The 21,138-nt window shown below is 37.3% G+C and overlaps 1 protein-coding gene and 1 long non-coding RNA gene across 3 annotated transcripts in view; one reads left to right on the top strand and one right to left on the bottom strand.

Moving 5' to 3' along the window:
* ctnna2 (catenin (cadherin-associated protein), alpha 2) overlaps positions 1 to 21,138 on the top strand; it is a 340,484-nt gene that overhangs the window by 115,499 nt on the left and 203,847 nt on the right. The gene's annotated exons all lie outside the window — the stretch shown is intronic.
* LOC146668051 (uncharacterized) lies at positions 6,896 to 10,748 on the bottom strand. 2 transcript variants are annotated; one of them, XR_014912119.1, is made up of 5 exons: positions 10,659 to 10,748; positions 9,893 to 9,958; positions 9,387 to 9,542; positions 8,705 to 8,797; positions 6,896 to 8,406 (listed from the first exon to the last, which is right to left on the bottom strand). It is a non-coding gene; the product is annotated as an uncharacterized LOC146668051 (long non-coding RNA). The 2 variants fall into 2 exon arrangements; XR_014912120.1 differs by lacking the exon at positions 10,659 to 10,748 and adding an exon at positions 10,503 to 10,645.

The following is a 21,138-nucleotide window of genomic DNA, read 5'->3' as shown; positions in this document are numbered from 1 at the left end:
GGGATGGGTATTGATAAGATTTTCATGATTCCGATTCCATTTTCGATTCTGTTTAACGATTTTATTCTTCTCTTTGAACAAGATAGAAATTTAGGAGTAACATGGCCTTACAAACCCAACAGTGAGATCTTAAGAGATCCACAGCCTACGGCTCTTCAATGGGGTGTCACAGGGTCCCTAGGAAAAAAATTGTAAATGTAAAACAATAAAATAAATATTCGTCTGTAGCAATAACAAAGTATAACATAAATTATTCTGTAGCAATTACACAAGAATATCCAATAATGTCCCTGCCTACAATTAATCACATTCACTTAGCGAATCTGCTGTGGCAAATGGGTGCAAGCCTTTGACCACAAACAAATATGCAAATGCTTTTGCATATTCGTAGTGTTTCCTCTCTTAAATAAAATATCTACTTAGCAAGTATTGCAAGTTGCCCTTGTGTCATCCGTTCTCGTAAAGTATAATTAAAGTTTTGAGGCGACGTGTTTCCTGCCAGGTAAATGATGCTCTGCAATGTGGTGACGTCATTCGGGGCGACTGGAATCGATAAGGGAATCCTTTGCAAAAATGGCAAACAATTCCAAGGAATTGAAACAGTGGGAACCGGTTCTCAACAAGAACCGGTTTTCGATACCCATCCGTAGCTGCAGCTGATTGATTGAAAACATGTGCGGTCTATGTGAGGTCAATCCATGGCTGATAGTGTTCCACTGTGTGTGTTTCCTGTTACATTCTGTTTGGGGTTTTGTTGTTGTTTTTTTATACAACAAACATTCATCTGAAAGTGGTCAAGTGCAATGACTGACCACTTTCAGATGGTCAGTCAGTCATTAGGTCAAAATGACCTAATGTTTAAAGAAAACCTCTCCTCAGAAATCCTGAAGAACTATTTCTAAAGATCATAAAAAAAAGTTACATCAGGTTCTTTGGAAGAAAAATATTTAAAAAAATGAGGGGTGGCTTAAGACTTTTGCACGGTACTTTCTATTAAAAAAGTTTTTAACAGAATGTTTAAAAAAACCAACATATTTTCACAGCACTACTTCAGTCATGAGCACTTTAATCAGCATGAAATTTCTGTTTAATTTCTCCCTCTCCAAGACTAACAATTAAATAACTGGCTTTCCATTGTCTTAAGATCAGACGCACACCATAGCTTTTGACAATAATCAGCAGCACATAAATGTACAGTAATTACCACACCTCTGCTGGTGATAAAATAACTTAATCTGTTTCACACAGCACAGTGGGGTTTCATACAAAACCATCTGCATTCAGCACACCTGTAGAGATGTGTGCCATGAGGATCTGATTGTGCTGTGAAAGGACAGATTCATCTGATACACAGAGCTGTGCACACCCAGTACTTTAAGTTATATTATTGAGTTCATGAGTACTGTTGAAATGTTGACTTACTAGGTTGTGGACCTTTGATAAGCACCTGATTTCCTTGTTAAAACCTTGCCAGATTTTGCCATGACAGTAACTTCTCACCTATGTCCTCTTTTTACTTATTTCCTTTGTTTATTCCTTCCCTTTTTCCAATTGTCCTCTCATCATGGTCCCTTCAGACTCAGCACTTACACCACATTAGATGTCCTAGACCTAGCTATAAATCACTGGTTCCCTACAGTGTCCCATGCTCTGCCTCCCATCTGTCAACACCTAATGCGCCATCCACTGTGCTCCAACAAACCACTTACTTCGAGCAACTTAGCTTTCTCAGCTGTTGAAGCCTGGCTCGAAGATGTAGCCCCTGTAGGAGACTGGCCTGAACATCTAGGTAAAAACTGTTAGTTTATTTAAAGCCCTTAGGACACCTAGAGGACATGTTTGTTCCCACCCCTTCTTTCTGAGCTTGAGTTGGAGACAGCTGAAGCAGCTAACCCGCAGCGAATGTCGTCCATTGTGATAACAAGGCCACCTCCCTGCAGATGGACCAAATCTCTAAAAGAGTCCCTGCAGCAAGCAGCCCACGCAGTCTAAGAAGAAGGATCTCCATCAAAAAAATAACTGTAGCACTTTGCCAAACATACAACAGAGCTATAGTTGAAGATTTGCTATGTTAATTTGTTCTGCGCTTTATATACAAAAGACAAACAATTTTGCTGAAGCTATGAGCAGTCGCTCTTCAATCCTGTTGCACAACAAGTCATGCTTGGTTCCAGCATCATTTGTTTCACATGTTGTCTTTCTTTGCCCATTTTTGAAATTATACTATAGTGCAAAACAAACGCATGTATGTATAATAAAAATAAATAATCTTTGATGAAGAGGTGAGTCATGAAAAGGTTTTTTGCCTTCAAAGTGCTTTACATAAGGTATGCAATGCTTTCATTAAGGTCAGGTATATACAATGCTGACTCAGTGCAGTGCAGCTTCTGCTGATTTGGCCATGAATTTATGTTTACAACCTCCAGTCATTCCACAGACTCCCACAGGTGCTTTTTCCTTCAGCTTCAGACTGTGCTGGCCATCGAGGCAAACTTATATATACTTATAACTTATATTCCCTCCTGTGATGGTATTTGTTGAAATTGTGCAATTTTCTGGTTCGAGTTATTGTCCTTGGACTTAAAAGTCTTAGAAATAGTCTTTGAATTCACAGCTTTGTGTGTAAGAAATTTTTATATTAATATTTTCCAAAAGAGACAGATGTAGAATGATGAGGATGACGTGTGATCAATGATCACGCTGTAGGTTTTTAAACACTTACTGAGCAAAATGTGATCATGTAATTGTCATAGAATAGTGAATTCAGTACTTATCATGTCTGCAGTGGCCTTCCTGTTTTTATCTGACATGACGTGTCAGCCACCCTTGTGTGCAAGGAGACATTAGACATCCATATAATGAAACAATTAATACAGATATTTTAATGCAGTTAATGAAATGTGCTATTAAAATATAAAAAAATGCACAGAATGACCTTCATACATGGATAATCCTCCTTTCTAACATATAGAAAAGCCAACATTTTATTTAAATAAACATTTAAACAAAAAGTACCAGGTGTGTTTGTTTTTTTTCCAATATCACACAAAATGAGTGACTAACGCTTAAACTCCTCATGAAAGTGTTTATTGAGTTCAGGACAGAGAGCTGTTTTCCTACAGACTTCTGTACGACCTTTGCACAAGTATTGCCCCTTAGTTGCGATTAAAAGAATGCAGGTTTAAGACACTTCTATGTTGGCTTCACTTTTCAGACCTTGAAGCTATTTGCATCTTTTACATTATAACTGTAGAAGTGATAATGCTTCTTTTTCGTCCTGCTCTCTCTCTTACTCTGTCTCTCTTGCGTTCTCTTTTTCAGCTGGCTGATTTGTAGTTATCGCCACAGAGAGATTAGTCACATGGCATGGCGATGGTGATTGCCACACCTGAGCCAAACAGAAGACTCCTTAAATAACTCAGACTAATTAGGTTCTGGAATCAACTGACTTGAAGGGTTCCTGGGATGGACATGAAGGATATAAAGCTGAAGTCCACACTGGAAGCAATTTGCTGGTTGCTTTGAAGTTGATTGCCAGTTGATCGTGACATTCTGGACGCCGGTTGCCTCAATATCCCTATAATGTATTTACTACAAGATCACACTGAATGTCAATTAACAGTATCCTGTGCTCTCATTGGCAGCCACTTTTAATTGGATGCCTCAAAGCTGAAAATTTTTATATCTGGAGATCTGTTGTCAGCATTTTTTTAACGCCAGCATTTTGTCGAATGTCATTCACTTTCATGACGTTTAGTTGCTACGTATGCTGCAAATTGCATCATGTGTGGACACAGCTTAAGGGTAACCTCAACAGCTGAGGTGATCTCCTTGTATTTCTGCATCTCACCAAAATATACATCTATTTCTCTTTAGGCACTGACATACTTTTTAAGCAAAGAGTTGATGGCAGCAGAAAACAAAGATCACAAGGGTGTCTAACCCCTCATGCCAAACTCCTTTTGAAAGATAAAAGATTGGCCCTTTGACTCTCCAGTCACCTGGCATGTGGTTAAATAAATAAATAAATAAAGTTTTCCACTGATTGATCAGAGCAATTGCACATCACAGCACAATGGTGCAATAGTTAGCACTCTTGCCTCACAGACAGAAGTGTCTTGTGCTCTCCTGATTGCCTGGACCTTCCTGTGTGGAGTTTGTATGTACACTTTCCATCTGATACTGTGACTTACTTTCACAGTCCAAAGAGGTGCATGTTAGGTTAATGGGTGATTGCAAGTAGGCTGTAGGTGTGGAACTGAGCGCAAATGGTTGCCTGTCTCTCTGTGTTAGCCCTGTGATAGAATTGCCTGTCCTGGGTGTTATCCACCTCATGGCCAGCGCTGTCTTGGATGGGCTTCAGCTCCCCTGTGACCTTGGATTGGATAAGCGGTTAAGAAAATAGATTGATGGATTCTGCAGTGTTTGTAAAAAGCTTGCCAAGTACAGCAATGATTGTCAAAATCTGCAAGAAAAATCTCACTGATGTAAAAGTCAATCCGACTGAATCATTAAGTCTAATGATGTCTCACTTGCGTCAGCTTCTATTCTCACACTGTTAAATAGTTTATTATATCTCCTAAAATCTTTGAAGTAATATGCATAACACCTCCTTGTGCATCTGATAACAGCAAGTCCCATGATGAGACTCTTGTTCCATGTGCTTACCAATTGTGCCAATTGTAGCTATAATAGAAGCTGCATGCCGTACTCGCCATTCTAACTTCTTTGGTCTGGGGACGGAGACGAAACAGAATCCTCTGTGGGCGGTAGCGAGCAACCAGCACATGGCTGTCTGAACGCCCTCACATCACCGTCTCCGATTGAGGTGATCGGATAAATTAGACTTTAATTGGGTTTTTAGGCTAAGTCATATTAGGAGATGAGATAGAATTATCCAGGAACATATTAATGTAATAAAAAGCTCTCAGTTCTGGCAGGTCTATTGCATTAGAAAGCTGCCAGCCATTCTCTCTTCCCCGTCCCTCCAGTGCCATTTCCCCTGAAGGGCTTGGTGCTTTGAGCAGTGCTAACATGATTGACATTGATAGCTGGATCAAACTATAGAATCAACCATAATATCATTAAGTGAGCAGACATGGAAGCAAAGACCTAAGTTCTAACTGTATTAGCTGATACATATGTTAGGGTTATGGATTCAGTCAGCTAATTGCATTAGGAATTCATGCTTGCAAGTCACAATTTGCATTAAAAAGTATACCTGCCTGTGTGTGTGTGTGTGTGTGTGTGTGTGTGTGTGTGTGTGTATAATTTGTGCTGCCGCTGGTGTGTGTACAAAGCTGTGTGCAGGTGTAAATGTGAAATGATGTGTGCAAAATAGATTGTGTTGGTATTTGCTTGCTTTTTATATTAATCAGGTGTTATTGTCAATCCTAATGTCCTTTTAGAGAACAGACAATCCCTTATTTTATGTAAATAGACTGAGACCTCGACTAGTCTCACTATCTGTCAACAGCTGTTTCTGAGGAAAACAGGATTAGCCATCAAGGGGTATCTACATGTAGCACCGAGCAGTAATGTATTCTATTTCAATAACTGGGATGTTATTCCCACTAACACTGCCAAATACTTTGGTATTAGTGAACACAATTGATGAAATCCCCCACTTGCTTCATCATACATCCTGCTATTAGTTCCAGGAAACTGATTTATTGTGTCCATGGTGACCCTTTTACTGCCAAGCTCATGTGCTTACTCTAAGTATATCCCATCCATAATCCAAAGAGCTTCTTTGTGATACTGTACAACCTCTAAACAGATGCCATCAACCTTTTCAGCATGTTTTGTAACCTTTTTATAATGTATATACAAGTTTTCAGGTGCCTCCAAATTCCACGATGATAATTGTTTTTTTTCCCGAACTTGCTTCTTTGTGAATCAACGAAGGAATTATTGGAGGTTAGAATGACATGAATGAGCGAAATACGAGATAGGAGGCAACATGAGTGAAATGTTTTATAGGTAAGGAACCTTCATATGAGATACATGGGTTAAAAAGAAACCCCAAACTTTTGGCTTTTCCCTAGAGGTCACCACACCACAGCAGGTAGCTCCGCATGTTTGATTTAGCAGATTTTATTTTTTATTTTTTTAAATGCCGGAAGCCCTTCCTGATGAAATATGTGGCAAAATAAATTCCGCATGAGCGAGATCAGCAGCGTGCACTGAGTATAAATTAAGCTCTGCACTTGAAACTTTACTCTTGAAATACTAACAAATACTCTTTGTTATTACTCATGGCGGTTAATGGAACTGGAGTCTTCATTATGCTGCTTGCATTTGTGCACAGTTATACTGAGGTAATGTCTGCAAGCTAGTATTGATCAAAAAAAGTCACAAGGCATAGTGTCATATACTACTTTATTATGTTGCACTCTTACATGTACTGTCATGTTTTTTGCACAACAGCTGGGAGACCAGTGTATTCCTGTTACCAGTGTATGAGTATAATGATAACAGCTAATGTCAGTTACCTTTACGTGATTAACTGATGGCTATCAGTACACTCAAAAAAAAATGAAACGTTGACTTTAATTAAAATTATTTTGTCAACAGGTTCCACGAAATTGAATTATGTTAGTTTAAAGCAAAAATCTTTAGTTCATCTAATTTAAAAAAACTACTTAAGATTAACAAGACATATTTAAGACTAACTAAATCAAGTTATGTTGTATGAACATAGATGATATATTTTCAGGTTAGATAGTTTAGATTAGTTACTTCAACACATTTCTTATTTGTGGCAGTAAAATGTTAAATTTAAGTTAGATTAATTCAAATATTATATTTTCAGCCACCTTGTGCTTTATTAATTAGTTTTACATAAATCTATTTTGTCAACAGGTTCCACACAAATGAATTAAGTACATCCAACTTATTTTTTAAAATTTATTTTATTGCCAACACATTCAGTGAGCATTTGTGTAAACCCAGTCCAAAATAAAACACAACAGCTCATTAGGGTTAGTAATTAACAGTATGTAGACAGATGCAACATCAAGACTTTAAATTAAATGTCTGTATCTACCAGAAATAGAAGAAAAAAAAAAACGCATTGAAGATCACATAACACATTGATAAGATGACACTTGAGTTATGCACATGTGATGCTAGTAAGGTCTGTGAGTGTTTTTTTTCTTTTAGTGTCTAAAATGGATAGCAAAGTTGCTATTTGCAATGATTGCTTAGGGTCAGTCCAGTAACACAATGCCAATGAAGTGCTTTCCTTTAACAATGCAAAGTGAAGTGTCCACCTCAACAGCCACAATTAAAAAAAAAAAATAATTATGTAACAACAACAACAACAACAACAACAATAATAATAATAATAATAATAATAAATAGTCCACTGATATTAGCAATCAAAGAAAATTACATCACCATCCCAAATAAAACTTTAACAAAACATGCCAACATTATGGTCTAACAATAAAACAGCTTGTCAGCGTTCAGTTTTTTTGCAACAGCACAGCAGTAACCATTTAACACTCGCCACTGTCAACATTTATTTTACCAGTGTTTGGGCAAAAAACTTCAGATGGAAACATTTTAACATGGAAACAATTGTTCGTCTTTAAAAGTCCACAAAATATACATTCATCCTGCATTCCCAACTTGGATGATCTGATATCCTCGTGTTGGTGTTGTTCCCAGACCATCATGAAAATGTTGTTCCAGGTTCAACATTGCAAGTGACCAATCACATTGTTGTGACGTTATTCTATTCCAAGCCATTCGTGCATTTATGAAATTCCAATGTTGCAAGGACAATATCAATTCTGCTTACTGTTTATTAAAGGGTTACGGTTAGGGTTAGGGTCAGTTGATCGGCGGACAGAGGCGGTTTCACGCAGCTTAAGTACAGTTTTTTGTTTTACGCCGGTTTTTCCCGAAGTCGCAAAAGTATGACGTCACAACATTCTGATTGGTCACTTGCAATGTTGATCCTGGAACAACATTTAGTATGATGATCTGGGATCAACCTCCTAACTTACCCTTATTTTTAGTATGTATTGCAATTACCTTTACAATGCACACAATGTAACACAAACTGAATATGAACATATTTCCACCTCATAACAATATGCCTTGAACGCTAATATACACACCACCCTTCAACATTTCTGGTGCAGTATCATCTCTCAATTAAATCCTTTAAATCTCAATACTTTTGATTGCCTCTTAGCTTTCAGTCTTGAGGTTAACTGAGATTCAGTGCATATATCCCACCCATTAAGAGTGCACATGCAGAGGCCAGGTCTTCCAGGTCATGCAGGACACACTAGATGGTTATACCCACATCGGCTGGAGGAGTGCTGGCATCAGCTCTTTCGATGGTAAAGATAGCAAGGGTAATTTGTTCCAGCTCCCTCTGAACAGCTGTAGCTTAGACGCAAAAACATAGAAAAATGGCATCCAGTTTTAAAAAAAAGAAAGAAAAAGGGCCAAAGCTACCCTTTAATGACGTAAACACAATATTAGGAACATGCACCCCAGTGCGCCACTATTTCAGACTACAGATTCAACGATAAATATAAATAGTTTGGGTATACAAGAAGATTTCCCAAAACATTTAAACAGGTTCCATGCAAATTACAACAACAACAACATTACAACATGCAACAACATTAGTTATTCAAAATTTGGTTTAATACAGATAAAAAACTAAACTAAAATTACCAACCAATTATTCTTTGAAGAGGATGCTTGGGTCTTCATTCAGGTAAAAAGGTAGTGCCCTGAGGACACACTCCCTCCCCTTTTCAATGGTTTCCTTCTGTAGAGAGTGGCAGAGATACAGGAAGAGAAAACAGATATACTTTAGGATGACAGAAACTCACATTATACGCAAAATGAATGACATAACCACTGCACAGATAGACATGTACACAAGACCAACTAATCATCACATGGACATGAATAGTTAACCTGTTGGGCAGGGTTTCCACCACATTATATATAATAATAATAATAATAATAATAATAATGGATACTTTATTGATCCCCATGGGGAAATTACTTGTTTTTCTCTGCATTTGACCCATTCACTCAGTGAAGCAGTGGGCAGCCCACTAAGCAGGCGCCCGGGGAGCAGTGTGTCCATAATGGAGGTAAAGACAAACTAATACATCATCTTTTTTGCATTCAAAACATAACATAAAAACATTCACTTCTGGTTTAACCTAAATCAAGGGATCAGATTTTACATATGTTTAGGTAATTTAAATTTTCCAACGTTTTGAGTACCAAACTTTGTCTTGCTTAATATAAATGTAAGTGCACTGTGCGGCTACCATACACTAGCTGTTTAAATTTGAAAATGATCTTATTAGCCATAATATTTTGCTACCAACAGAATAACGCACCTGTGTGGCTGGGGCCAAAGTTTGTCTAATTTTCTTCCCTGCAACGCCTCCTTTTTTCTTGAAGACTTTTATGAGCTGGTCAGTGTATTGGTCAAGTTGTGTAAAAAGCCTTGGAACATGTGCAGCAGTAGTAATCCTCACATATTCTGCTTCCACCTGAAAATATGTCAACAAACACAACATACTGTACTGTAAATATACATACTATATGTACACATATACAAACTAAAACTAATGTAGTAAGACCTCATTAAAGCTATAATTTTAACACAAACATTTACACAAAATGCTAATGGAGCCATTACAGCTTTTATTGTTATTTATCAAGTTCCAAAAAATATTGATCACAGCTGATCTGAAAAGAATTTCATGCCTCAGGCCCTTGAACTGCAACCTTTACCATGGTTCAGATGTGGAGACGAAATAACAGGGACATGGGATGGGTCACAAAAGAAAACTTAACTTATAAAACAGTTTTGTTTTTAAAAGTATAACAGTTCACATACCACATACAAGCTCAGCAATACCACATACACCACATCAGTATAGGAGGGAGCAGGTAAAGGCAGGATCTGAGATTTATAAAGTAAAACAAGAAATTCATTACTTAATTTCAAGAAGCAAATTATTGTTTGAATTACAACTAAATAAAATACTACTCAGAAGAAAAGCAAGAGATTGACACTGCCATGTGCTAACTTTCTATAGAAGCAATTATCACCAGGTCTGTCGACCTCCATTGTCTGTCCACTCATATGTCTTGAATAATTTTATTAAAAAAAATTAAGTGTGTACTTTCACAAACTGTAATTTATAACTACATTGATATGTATAACTCCGCTAGGAAACATGCTGTATTTACAGACCATTTTTACATAATACAGATTACTGATAGAGCAGAACAATGGTGTCACAGTGGCTTTCGCCCTTGACTTTTTGGATTTTAAATGTCACTTTATGCTATCCTTGCTATCCTATTCGATATTTCCGACTCTCGGATTACAGAAAAGGAATCCCAAGAAAGCAAATGGAAAAATAACCCCTTGAAAGAATAACCCCATGAACCCCTGTAGCTAATCCCTTAATAAAACAAAAAACAATAAAAATGTTTCTTACACAGTCCACAAAATAAGCATGTCCAGGACCCAGTAAAACTAATGTAAAACAAGCACACGCAAACGATATAACATGTCTTGTAAGACAAACGCAAAATATAACCATGCTGGACATATAGATACTACACAACATAGTCAAAGAAAAAAGTGGTCTTACCTCTCAAAGAAACAGCAGCTTGGCGCCAAAACAGCCTTTTTCAGTTAAATTTGAAGTCTTGCGCATGAGCAGGCACAAGCCGTGAAACCTTCTTGTTCTGCGCGGTTTCATTACAACTGTTTTTGCATTACTGCCACCTTGTGGATATACAAGGTATATCGATCCTCATTGACTTAACTTAAATGTTATGCGATCAAGTAACACATTAGTATTATGTACGTTGAATAATAGACACAATTACGTAGACTTGATTAGAAAAACATATGTTAACTTAACAAAAACATATATTTTAAGTAAAATGAAAATAAATAATTAATATACACTGAACAATCCACCTCATTCATTTTTTTTGAGTGTAAGTTTAGTAATCAATACAATTTCACATCATACATAAACTAATATAATAGATCATGCCAGCTCATGGAGGAATATGACAAGTAGCCAACTAGGATATACACTCTCATGTGATTATACAGGTATCATTTTGTTAGTCTGCTTGCTGAAACTTACCTAAACTTAAGTAAACCAAACTTAACTATGCTGCTTGTTTCTGTAAGTACTTTAAAAGTAGTCAGAAGAGGCGGAAATGTGGATGAATTAGCCGACCTTATCCATTTAAGACAGCAGTATATTATATTTTAATGCTGTGTTCTGCTTTAATGCCTTGGCTCCTGGTCATTTGGATTTTAGTTTTATGGATAGCACCAAGGCAGAATACCCAAACCACCCTCTGTGTAAAGCAATGATCCCTGCCACACTTAATCCATTGAGGGTCCTAAAATCCAGGACCCAAAGGATCTGCTGCCAGCATCAATGTTTCAGACATCACGGGACACTCTCAGAGGTCCCTTGCTCCGGTGGGTCAGAGCTGTTTTGGTAGGGCCACACAACAGCCACACAATATTAAGGAGGTGGTTTTAATATTGTGACTGATCGCTGTATATCATATTGATTCTTGGTCAACTTCTCCTTTTTATTTCATCGTTACTCAGCAGCAGAGTCAAATTTCATTACACCCTCTGGATCCATATAACAGCACAAACTCATCTTTGTGTCACTAATAAAGCGATTACTTAGATCGAGAAAGGTCTAAAATGCTTTTTCATGGCTTCTGGGTGATAATTCCCTAAAATATTGGAAAAATATGAGTGGCTATAGTGTCAGGGAAGAATGAGAGGGAGTTGTGCAGTTGGGCGAGGCTTTATAGCTTACTGACCTTTAAAGAAATAGATTGTTGTTCTGTTAGATCATGTACTTTATAGACACCCATTTCTCCCCTGTTCTTTGATAATGCATTATTGATTTTTGTTAGCTTTATTACTGTATTTAAATGCCAGAAAAGCATTTCTATATAGAGCTGTGTGTCTGTTACATCAAACCTGTAGGATTTACTATGCATTTGGAAGTTCATTTACAGGAATCAATGCAGGTTGGTTGAAAAACCTGCACTATATTAGAATGTTTTGATTGATTTAATGGTCTTTGTGGCTAGCTGAATTGGTCAATATTTATTTATTTGTGTTTGCCTATTTTCCCTTAAGAACCAGGTTTATTGCATACTTCCTTTTTAAACAGATGGTCTAGTTTTACAGCTTTGTTGCAGTTTTCTCATTTAATCGATGCTTCTTATTTCATTACACAAAAATATGAACCCCTATGCTTGATATTGTTTTAAAGATATTTTATGTATATCAGTCTTTTCAAGAGTACAGAGTCCTAACACACATTATTTAAAGACCGCCACACACACTAGGGCTTGAAGAATATGATTTTCATTATTTAACTTTTGATTTCAATAAATGTTTTGGCTTCTAACAATTACAACAATTTTCTATCACTAGTATGCATAGGTAAACTATGGATTTTTATTGGTTTTCTGTAGATTTTCCTTTCCCTTGTCTACTTTTCATGGTGCTCAACACCTGGTTGTCTAATTTGTCCTTTATAAGCATCCTGTACATTCAAGTAAGTAAGTAACATTATAGATTGAACACTCGCAGCTTGTTGCTTAATGAAGCAAATTGTTATTACGCTGACGTGCATAGTGTTGCAAGCTTCATCAACATTCATATGTGTTATTGTTCTGGTATAATCTATATCTGGTAAGGAGCTGCATGTCTAAGAGTGAAGTGTTAGATGAGGCGTTCTGGTAAAAGTCGTTGTGCCAAGAATAGACATTCAAGTAACAGCGGCCTCATTTTTCAGAGCATGCACGTTCTAAATCTGTGCATAGGAACTGCCTGTATGCACAAGAAAGTTGGTTAATCATATTATATTTAAGACATGCACACCTGTATGAAGTGAACAGTGATAAATCCTGCATGTTGTACAACCATCTGCTTGGGCAGAAGCAGGCTCATTTAGGAAAGAAATACCCTCGATTTGACAACGAGGCGAACAAAAATACTTTTAAGAATATCTAGAAACCTTAATGTAGGACAGTTTGAAAGAAATAGGGGGAAAAAAAGAGTAGGCGGCCGTGGTGCGGTGTTGAATCAAGTGGTGACTGTCCACCAGATTAATAAAATCCTGTTCATGTAAACTAAAACAAAAATTAAATACACTGTCAAAAAAATTAGCACAGTGGCTACAAATGGATTCATACCAGAGTGTTTTAGTTTTGTATTTTGTAATTAGGTTTTATTTTTATTTTGACTTTCAGTTTTTAATACAGTTTAGATTTTTTTTAGTTTCTAGTGTATTTAGTTTTTTTGTTTGAAAATGTTTAGGAGTTCTTATCAGTGTGCTGAAATGAACTTTTCATTATCCAAACCTCGTTTGCAATTTTGAAAGATACATGATCTATTTTTTCATAAGGCATTTGCTTTGAATATAGCCCAGCTTAATGGCAGGCCTATTCTCGCCATCTGTCACAGCTTTTAAGTGTAGGTATACTGCAGTGGCGGGGCTCATTTTGGACAGCTACACAGGCCAGGACTTGGACTCAAATTTTTATGGCAAGACATCAGAAGTTATCAGACATATTTATTGATTGATCTTATTCTCAAATTAATGATAAGAAATTCAGACAGTCAAACCATCAAAATAAACAGTGGCCTTGTGACTTTTCTGTATATGAAGACTGTGTCATCACCCCCAAGTGGATGGTGGCAGCACGTGCTTCAGTCCTTCAGGCTAGAATTTGGCGCTGTGTTCTGGCATTTAAAGAAAAAAGAAAAATGCAGTTATTGGCCTGATTAGGTCTGGTAGTCACCAGAGTGTGAAGCCATTACTGCTTCACCTTAGGTCTAGTTTTAATTAAATTTAATGTCTGTGTGTAAATCGTGGGGAGTGTGTGTGTGTGTGTGTGTGTGTGTGTGTGTGTGTGTGTGTTGGGGGCGGGGGGTGGAGGTTCATTTTTCAAAACGGAAAGGGTGCAAAGTCCAAAGTAGCTTTGATGATTTTTTTTTTTGGGATTTTTTTTTGTTCCCCAGAAGTTTTGTGTATCTCATTTTAGGCACAAGTCCTTGTTCATTGCTTATCAACCACCTGATGCTGTCATCTTACTACATTTATATATATTAACTTCAAGTACTGAAGTGTTCCTGACTCGGTCAGAGGGAATTTATATGTAATTTGTTTCTCAGTCATTCACATGGACGTTAGTGAAAAAAATGACATCCCAGAGCAAACTCATACAGGGCTCTTTTTGGATTAATATCAAACAAAACTGGTTACTATTAACAACCCTTCAGTTCAATCAATGAGACACCTCTGCAGCCCAAGCTTCAAGTACAGGAGAGTCAAAGATTTAGAAGGAGAAATCCCACAGAGACATGTGAAGAACACTAATGCAATGCACACGCAGAGACCATTAAGTCTTTTACAGTATATTTAGATATTCACTCTTTCGCCCACCTACATCTCTTTTTCTTTCCCAGCTCTCCTCCTTCTGAACAATCTCCTTACACTTTGCGCTCAGCAACGGAGGCACCAATAACCAAGCTTAATCATGCATGATCAATCTAAATGGAGCATATGAGAATACACACTACTAAGTATGTGAAAATCAGCCCGAGGATGTGTGTTGTTTGCCGTGAAACTGGAGCTGTCAGATAGTTTAACCTTACAACAGCCTTGGCTTGCAGCACAGTGAAACTCAAGAAACAGTCTGAGGCATGGCTCAGAAACACAGTGAGCTCGTCCTTAAGTAGGACAAGAGAAATCTCCAGGCGGATGTTGAAATTGAAACAATCCCTCCAGGAATTTTCAGATTTGCAGCCATATGATTTTTTTTTTCCATTCCACACTTCATCACAAATATTGCAGGGATTAGCAGTTTTTGTATATCAACACGGTTACATTATTTAGTAGGTTTCGATTTTCACAAACCATCGCACTTTCAGCTCAATCAATACTGCACTCGGAGGTCTGTTGTTAAAGACGGAATCTTTTTGGTTGTTATTCATTAGCTTTATCCACGTCTATTCAAGAAAACTTTCAACAAAATCTTAAAGATAAATGTAAGGATTCTGTTACTGCTGCGAAGCCTTGGGATGGCTGACTGTGCAACAGTCATTCATCAGACATTCATCAGACATTCTTCTATTAAATGTTAATTTCTTTAATTCACATCTAAGACTATATGTGCTTCCTAAGCCTTTCCTCAGATCTCACTGCCTATTTGTAGATTTTCCTTTTCCTGGACTTGCATGGCTTAAAAAGAGAGCTGCCACTCCTTTCTTAACTGAATTTACCCAAAAGTGTCCACTTTGATTATCAATAGCCTAAAAAGACACTTTAGGCTCGTCTAATGAATGAATGAAATGAAGGTAGGAGTCAATGGACTGCATTTGATAGTTGATCAAAAGGGGACAGTTTTTAAATTTGGATGTCCTTATGGATCTCTCGCCTGTCACATGAATTAGTTTTTGACCCATTAGGTTCCGAAAACATTTGCACAACAAATAAATATATACTATCATTATTTCTATTGATGACAAAAAAAACAATAAGAAGACACATAACAATTATTTTTTTTACCCCAGAACACCGAAGAACTGCTATATACATATGACTGAAATGAGGCTGAGTCAAATACATTTCGTTACATCCCCATTAAAAGCTTAAATCAGAATGCAGGGTTCTATTTTCACCCGTAATTTCACCCATATTTAACCAAGTTACACCAATGTGGTTTTCACATTGTCCTTGTGCTCGTCTCAGAAACTCTGCTTGATAGTGCAACTTGCAGGTTGTTTAAAAGCAAGATTATTCTGCCCCCAAGGTGCTGAATTGGTGATAGCTCATTTTGGAGTGAAGGCCTTTTTAATGGATATTTTTGGTCATTTTCTCTCTGTCATGATATATTCCCCTCACACTGTGAACTCTCTCGCACTTGTTCAGCAGCGGTTGCACTCCTACTCCCACAGAACAAAACTCTGCTTCGGGCAGAAGTCGGTTTTTCACATTTTATCTGTTCCTTCTGCAGACTTGACTGACGTGTATCAGTAAAACATTGTTTAATTTAGTTTGTATAGTTTTCATGCATACACAGCCCCACTTCCTGACATTGTTTGGAAATGTTATATTTGTATTTTAGAAGAATCACAGCTTTAAAAAAAGAAATCCTGGCACTGCACTGATAGGTGTCACTCCACTGTACAGTATGAAGTTTAGAATCTCTTTCACTAAACTCATCATAGATATTCTTAACTCAGCCAGCAAATGTGGAAAGTTTTATTGTTCATGAACAATGAAAGAAACTTCATGATATTTATATTCTTCATGAACAATACAGAAAGCTTTTCAGTTGAGAATGCCTATTCAGAAAGCAACAGTAATGGAAAAATGAAGCTGTTATTATCAGTAAAGAGGAAAAACACAAGAGTATAGAGATGATATGTTTTTTTCTTTAATTCACTGTGGAAGGTCATCAGTAATGTTTGTTTCATGGATAGCAATGATATTAATAACCAAGACAGCCTTTTTGAGCTTGTTCACATCAGATGATGCAAAGAAAAAAACAAAAAGGAAAGACTTTTCCACCTCTTGTCTGGTGTCCCTCTCAGCATTCAGGTGGCACAGTCAAAAGTTGGCATGAACAACATGGAAGCATGGCTCCATCCTGCTTTGTATGGGTCAATGGTTTAGGCTGGTTGTGCTGGTGTGGCATATTTTGGACTCTTTAGTACCAACTGAGCATTTTATTAAACACCACAGCTTACCGGAGTATTATTTTCCACCATGTCGATCTCTTTATGGCCACAGTGTATCCATCTTCACACTATGTCACGAAGCTCAAATCATCATCCGCAGTGAACATGACAGTGAGTTTCTCTGTACCCGAATGGCCTCCGCAGTCAACACATCTCAATCCAATAGAATAGCTTTGGGATGTGGGACCTAATATGTCCATTGTACCTATTAAAGTGGCCAGTGAGTGTAGTTATTTTACATATTTTCCATTGTAATGGACGGGGACTTGTATAGAGCAGACACCCCCACCAAATAGTCACTTTCAGAAGAATGTATAACCTTCACTGGAATAATTTGAGGTAAATTTTTTCACACTGGGATCATCAGCTCTAGTAACTGTTTGGAAGTCGGAATCATTTCTGATTCAAGCTTTTGAGATCATTGCTTTAAAATAAATGTTTTGATGGAGTATTGATTTGTGAAGCATTTTTCTTGACAAACAAACCAAAAAAAAGTATATATGCTTAAAAAAATAGATGAACGCAAGAGCAAATTGATTAGACTGCACAAAGACCTCATAAGACAGTGCAGTCATGTGAAACAGTAGTAACAGGCCTATACACACTGACAAACAAATAAGTTACACAGCGCATATAAATAAATCAATAAAAGATCAGAGTAAATAAAACAATGCAGCGATTGAGTTTCTCGCTTTAAAGTCTTTCCTTCATCTGGAGGATGCACACTGTAGGTGTCTACTTTGCATAAATTGAAATATGTGTCAATAAACACATATAGCGACCCAACAAATGCTGTGATCTGGTGTCATCCTTAGAGCTTTGAATTCAACTAAGCATGTTATTTACCTTGGCAGGAAAGTCTTACAAATAAAAACACAGGTGTGAAGGTGCCTGTTGGATTCCAGTGTTGACATGCAGCCTTTTCATCACAGCAGTGTTCAGTCAGCGCGAAAAACCCTTCAAGGCATCTACTGGTTTAAGGGCAGAGTCAGCAGCATGGAAACATGGTGTGTTTCCTTAATAACTGATTTTATAATAGCTTTCTTGATTTCCACTATAAATTTAATGTGACAGCCACGTCTGGAGTATGTATATGCAGAACATGGCTTTATATAAACTTAAAATGTTCTTCAATAAGGTTTGTGTTAATGCACATTATGAGACACGGTAGACCGAATGGCTCCCAGCACATCCTTTAGTAGCGCTTTTCAGTAGCCTCACTGAATAGTTTAATTTGTGCCTTGCAAATGGAGTCCACATTATATGTGCCTTTTCTTCAGAACACAGCAATAACAGAATCACAAATTGCTTTTGGTTGATATTACATATATGTTCAGTTTCTGTCACGATCCTGGGTCTTATGACCCAGTGTTTTGAGTTTTAGTTCATTTTGATGTTTTAGTTTATGTAAGCCCTTCAGGTTCCTAAGTTCATTTGTTATCATGCTTAAGTGTTTCTAGTTCTTATTATTTCCCCCTCGTGTTTCCAACTATGGTAAATCTCCCCTGCTTTTCATGTGTTCATGTCTGTGTCTTACATTGTGAAGTTTGGGTTGTCATGTCTACGTCTCATTATGTTTCCTGTTTTATTGTGAAGAGGTCTGGTGTTTCTGTGTTCATCGTGTTCAGTTTTACTCTTCCCCTGTGGCGTTGTTATGTTCATGTTGATCTACTGTTCCTTTCTGTTCCATGTTTCAGATCCCTATGTTCTGTCTCCCCCAGTCTGTTAAGTTCACGTCTTGAGTTCCGTCAGTGTGTTTCCTGTTTTACTTTCACAGTCTGTTCTATGTTAATGTTTCTAGTTTTGCTTCCCTTGCCTCGTCCTGCTTAATTACTCTCAGCTGTGCTCTCCTCCTGTGGCTCATTCCCCCTCGTTATCCCTCAGTGTATTTAAGCCCCATGTTTCTCTTTGTCAGTGTTGCGTCCTCCATCATAGCTGTGTGATTTTTCCCTGTGGCTCTTTGTGCTTTAGTTTTCCCAGTTTAGTTTATTTTGTATTGTTTTTCGTGTCCCACTTCACGCCAGCAATAAAGCTGTGTTTTTTGAGTTTACCTTTTGTCTCTGTGAATTTGCGTTTGGGTCCTACTCTTGCCTGCACACGGCCGTATTGTGACAGTTTCCTTGTTAATTACTGTTATCATGGTTTTTTATTTTCCCTTTCCCTTTCTGTACCTGAGAAACACGCTGTTCAAGCCATGCAACTGCTTGGCAGATACAGTGGGACATAAATTATTCTTCCCGGTGGGCATGCGGCTCTGAGTTACAGTGCATATGGAGTAGATGGGAATAAGTGAACCGTATAAGGGGACAAGGTTTCTTTGTACGTTTATTTACATTTGATCATTCTAGATTTTACATATGAACCTATGAAAAAACATGAAAAAAAGACGAGGAAATCAAATAAAAGAAAGCTCACAGGCCTTTTTTTACTGTATGTTTTATATTAAAATTACATTTTGTAATAGAAGAAGTAAGGGAAGGAAGAAGTATCTGATGCTACCTGTATATGAAACAAGTCTACATTTCAGATATATGGCAACGTTACTGGGGAGTCACGATCACATGTTAGCACTGTTTGTAGATCACTGTTGCTCGATGTTCAGAAGTTCAGAGATTCTGAGAAAAATTAAGGAGAGAGGATCAAAACAGATTTAACCATATATGCTTTATGTTACCATACTAACAAGTCCCCCCTAAACTAGCCATTATTATTTTTAGTTGCTTAAATATTTTTAGTTTTATTTCTGGAACCTCTCAGATACTATAGAAACACAGATTTAAGAAAACAGTGAAAAGGGTGAAGCAAAAAAAAAAAAAATACTGCAGGAAGCACAGATGTTGCATATTAAGTTTATCCATGCATACTTACAATAAAATTTTATCATTTGAAACAATGATTTTTTTTCATTTATATACTCACATGTGTAAAGTAAAAACCAACACATCAGTCATTAAATAAATGCTTATGTTAATATATGTTTATAGTTTAATTTATGTTGTATTTTTCCAACCTGTGTTCAATACACAAATTTTCTGGCTTCAATTCTTATTCACTAAAATGTTCTTATAATCAAGGTTCATACAGGCGTATTTTTGTAACCTGGACAGTCTTTTTTTAAATTATTATTATTATTATTATTATTATTATTATTTGATGCGTGAGCATGTGCGCCTCGAGCTTACTGCTCTTTTTTGCTGTAATAGCCACAAGGACTTGTCACTGAGAATAGAGCTGCAACTCTTGGGCAACCCAGATAGCCTACAGCCAAAAAAGACCCATGGATAAACAAGCAAAGGAGAGGAGAGATAGGAGGCCAGTGAAGCAAGGAAGGCAGAAGGGGCAAAAGGGTGACGCAAAGACAAAGGGTTAGGGGGAGGCTGCAGTTCTGGTGTCCTACCTTGAGGTAAGTGCAGTGAGAGATGAGGCTTAATTAATAGCTTTAAGAAGGCCATTCTCATAGAATATCCCTGGAGGTGATTACTCACCTCAAGGCTGTCGCCTTCTGAGAGATAGCTTGTGTCCACACGGGCCTTAGACACACACATGCAAGCCTCATCAAAAGTCTCTTTTCCTTATCTCATTAATTAGAAATATGAGGCATCAAATGCAAGCAATTGTGAAATGAAGCATTTTTGCTATTTCTTAAATTAAAGTTGTGGTTATTCGCTCTGGGGTGGAATGAATAAGTCTCACCCTCTTAATTATGGCAAGCATGCACAGTTAAACAATATTCTGTCAATAAGTATGGCACTCATTAAAGCAGAATCCGGAGGCCTCCCCCAGGGATTAGGAAATAAATATATTTATTCTTTATTTGTTAAAAGAGATGTGCGATGTGTTGTAAATGCTCATAAGTAAACAGATCTGAACAATGGGGAGAATCCATAACTTTAGCTCTCTTACACTTTTTTTTGCCTATCTACTCCTTACGGAGTTTAATATCTACTTGACAGTTTCTGGAGTAGAGATTAAACACAAATGACAACTGAACATATCCCCTCTTGGCAAATTGTAGACCCAAGGGAATTTGTTAGGCGGTGCTTTGTTTCACAGACGAGCCTGATTTATTGTGTGAAATGCATCTATGAAAATTTCAGCTCTCATTTCAAACCTTAGTATGAATGGCAAATCAGCAAGAGAGGAGAAAAAGCAAGCTGAGACATTTAGGTTTGTAAAAGTAGAAAGTTTAAAAATTAGTGATATATACAGAGGGTAGATAAGAGAGCAGAGGGAACATGCTGAAATAACAAATCAATCATGTTGTAATTACTGGTGCATGCAAGTAGGCAAACAGAATTGCAGGCTCTTTCACATCAACTGGC

The sequence above is a fragment of the Rhamphochromis longiceps genome, linkage group LG6, assembly GCF_057381845.1.
Source record: "Rhamphochromis longiceps isolate RC_006_pf linkage group LG6, R_longiceps_female_GT1.1, whole genome shotgun sequence".
Lineage (NCBI taxonomy): Eukaryota > Metazoa > Chordata > Actinopteri > Cichliformes > Cichlidae > Rhamphochromis > Rhamphochromis longiceps.
Note: the sequence above shows the minus strand (reverse complement) of the source record. Positions and strands in the feature narration are given on the sequence as shown.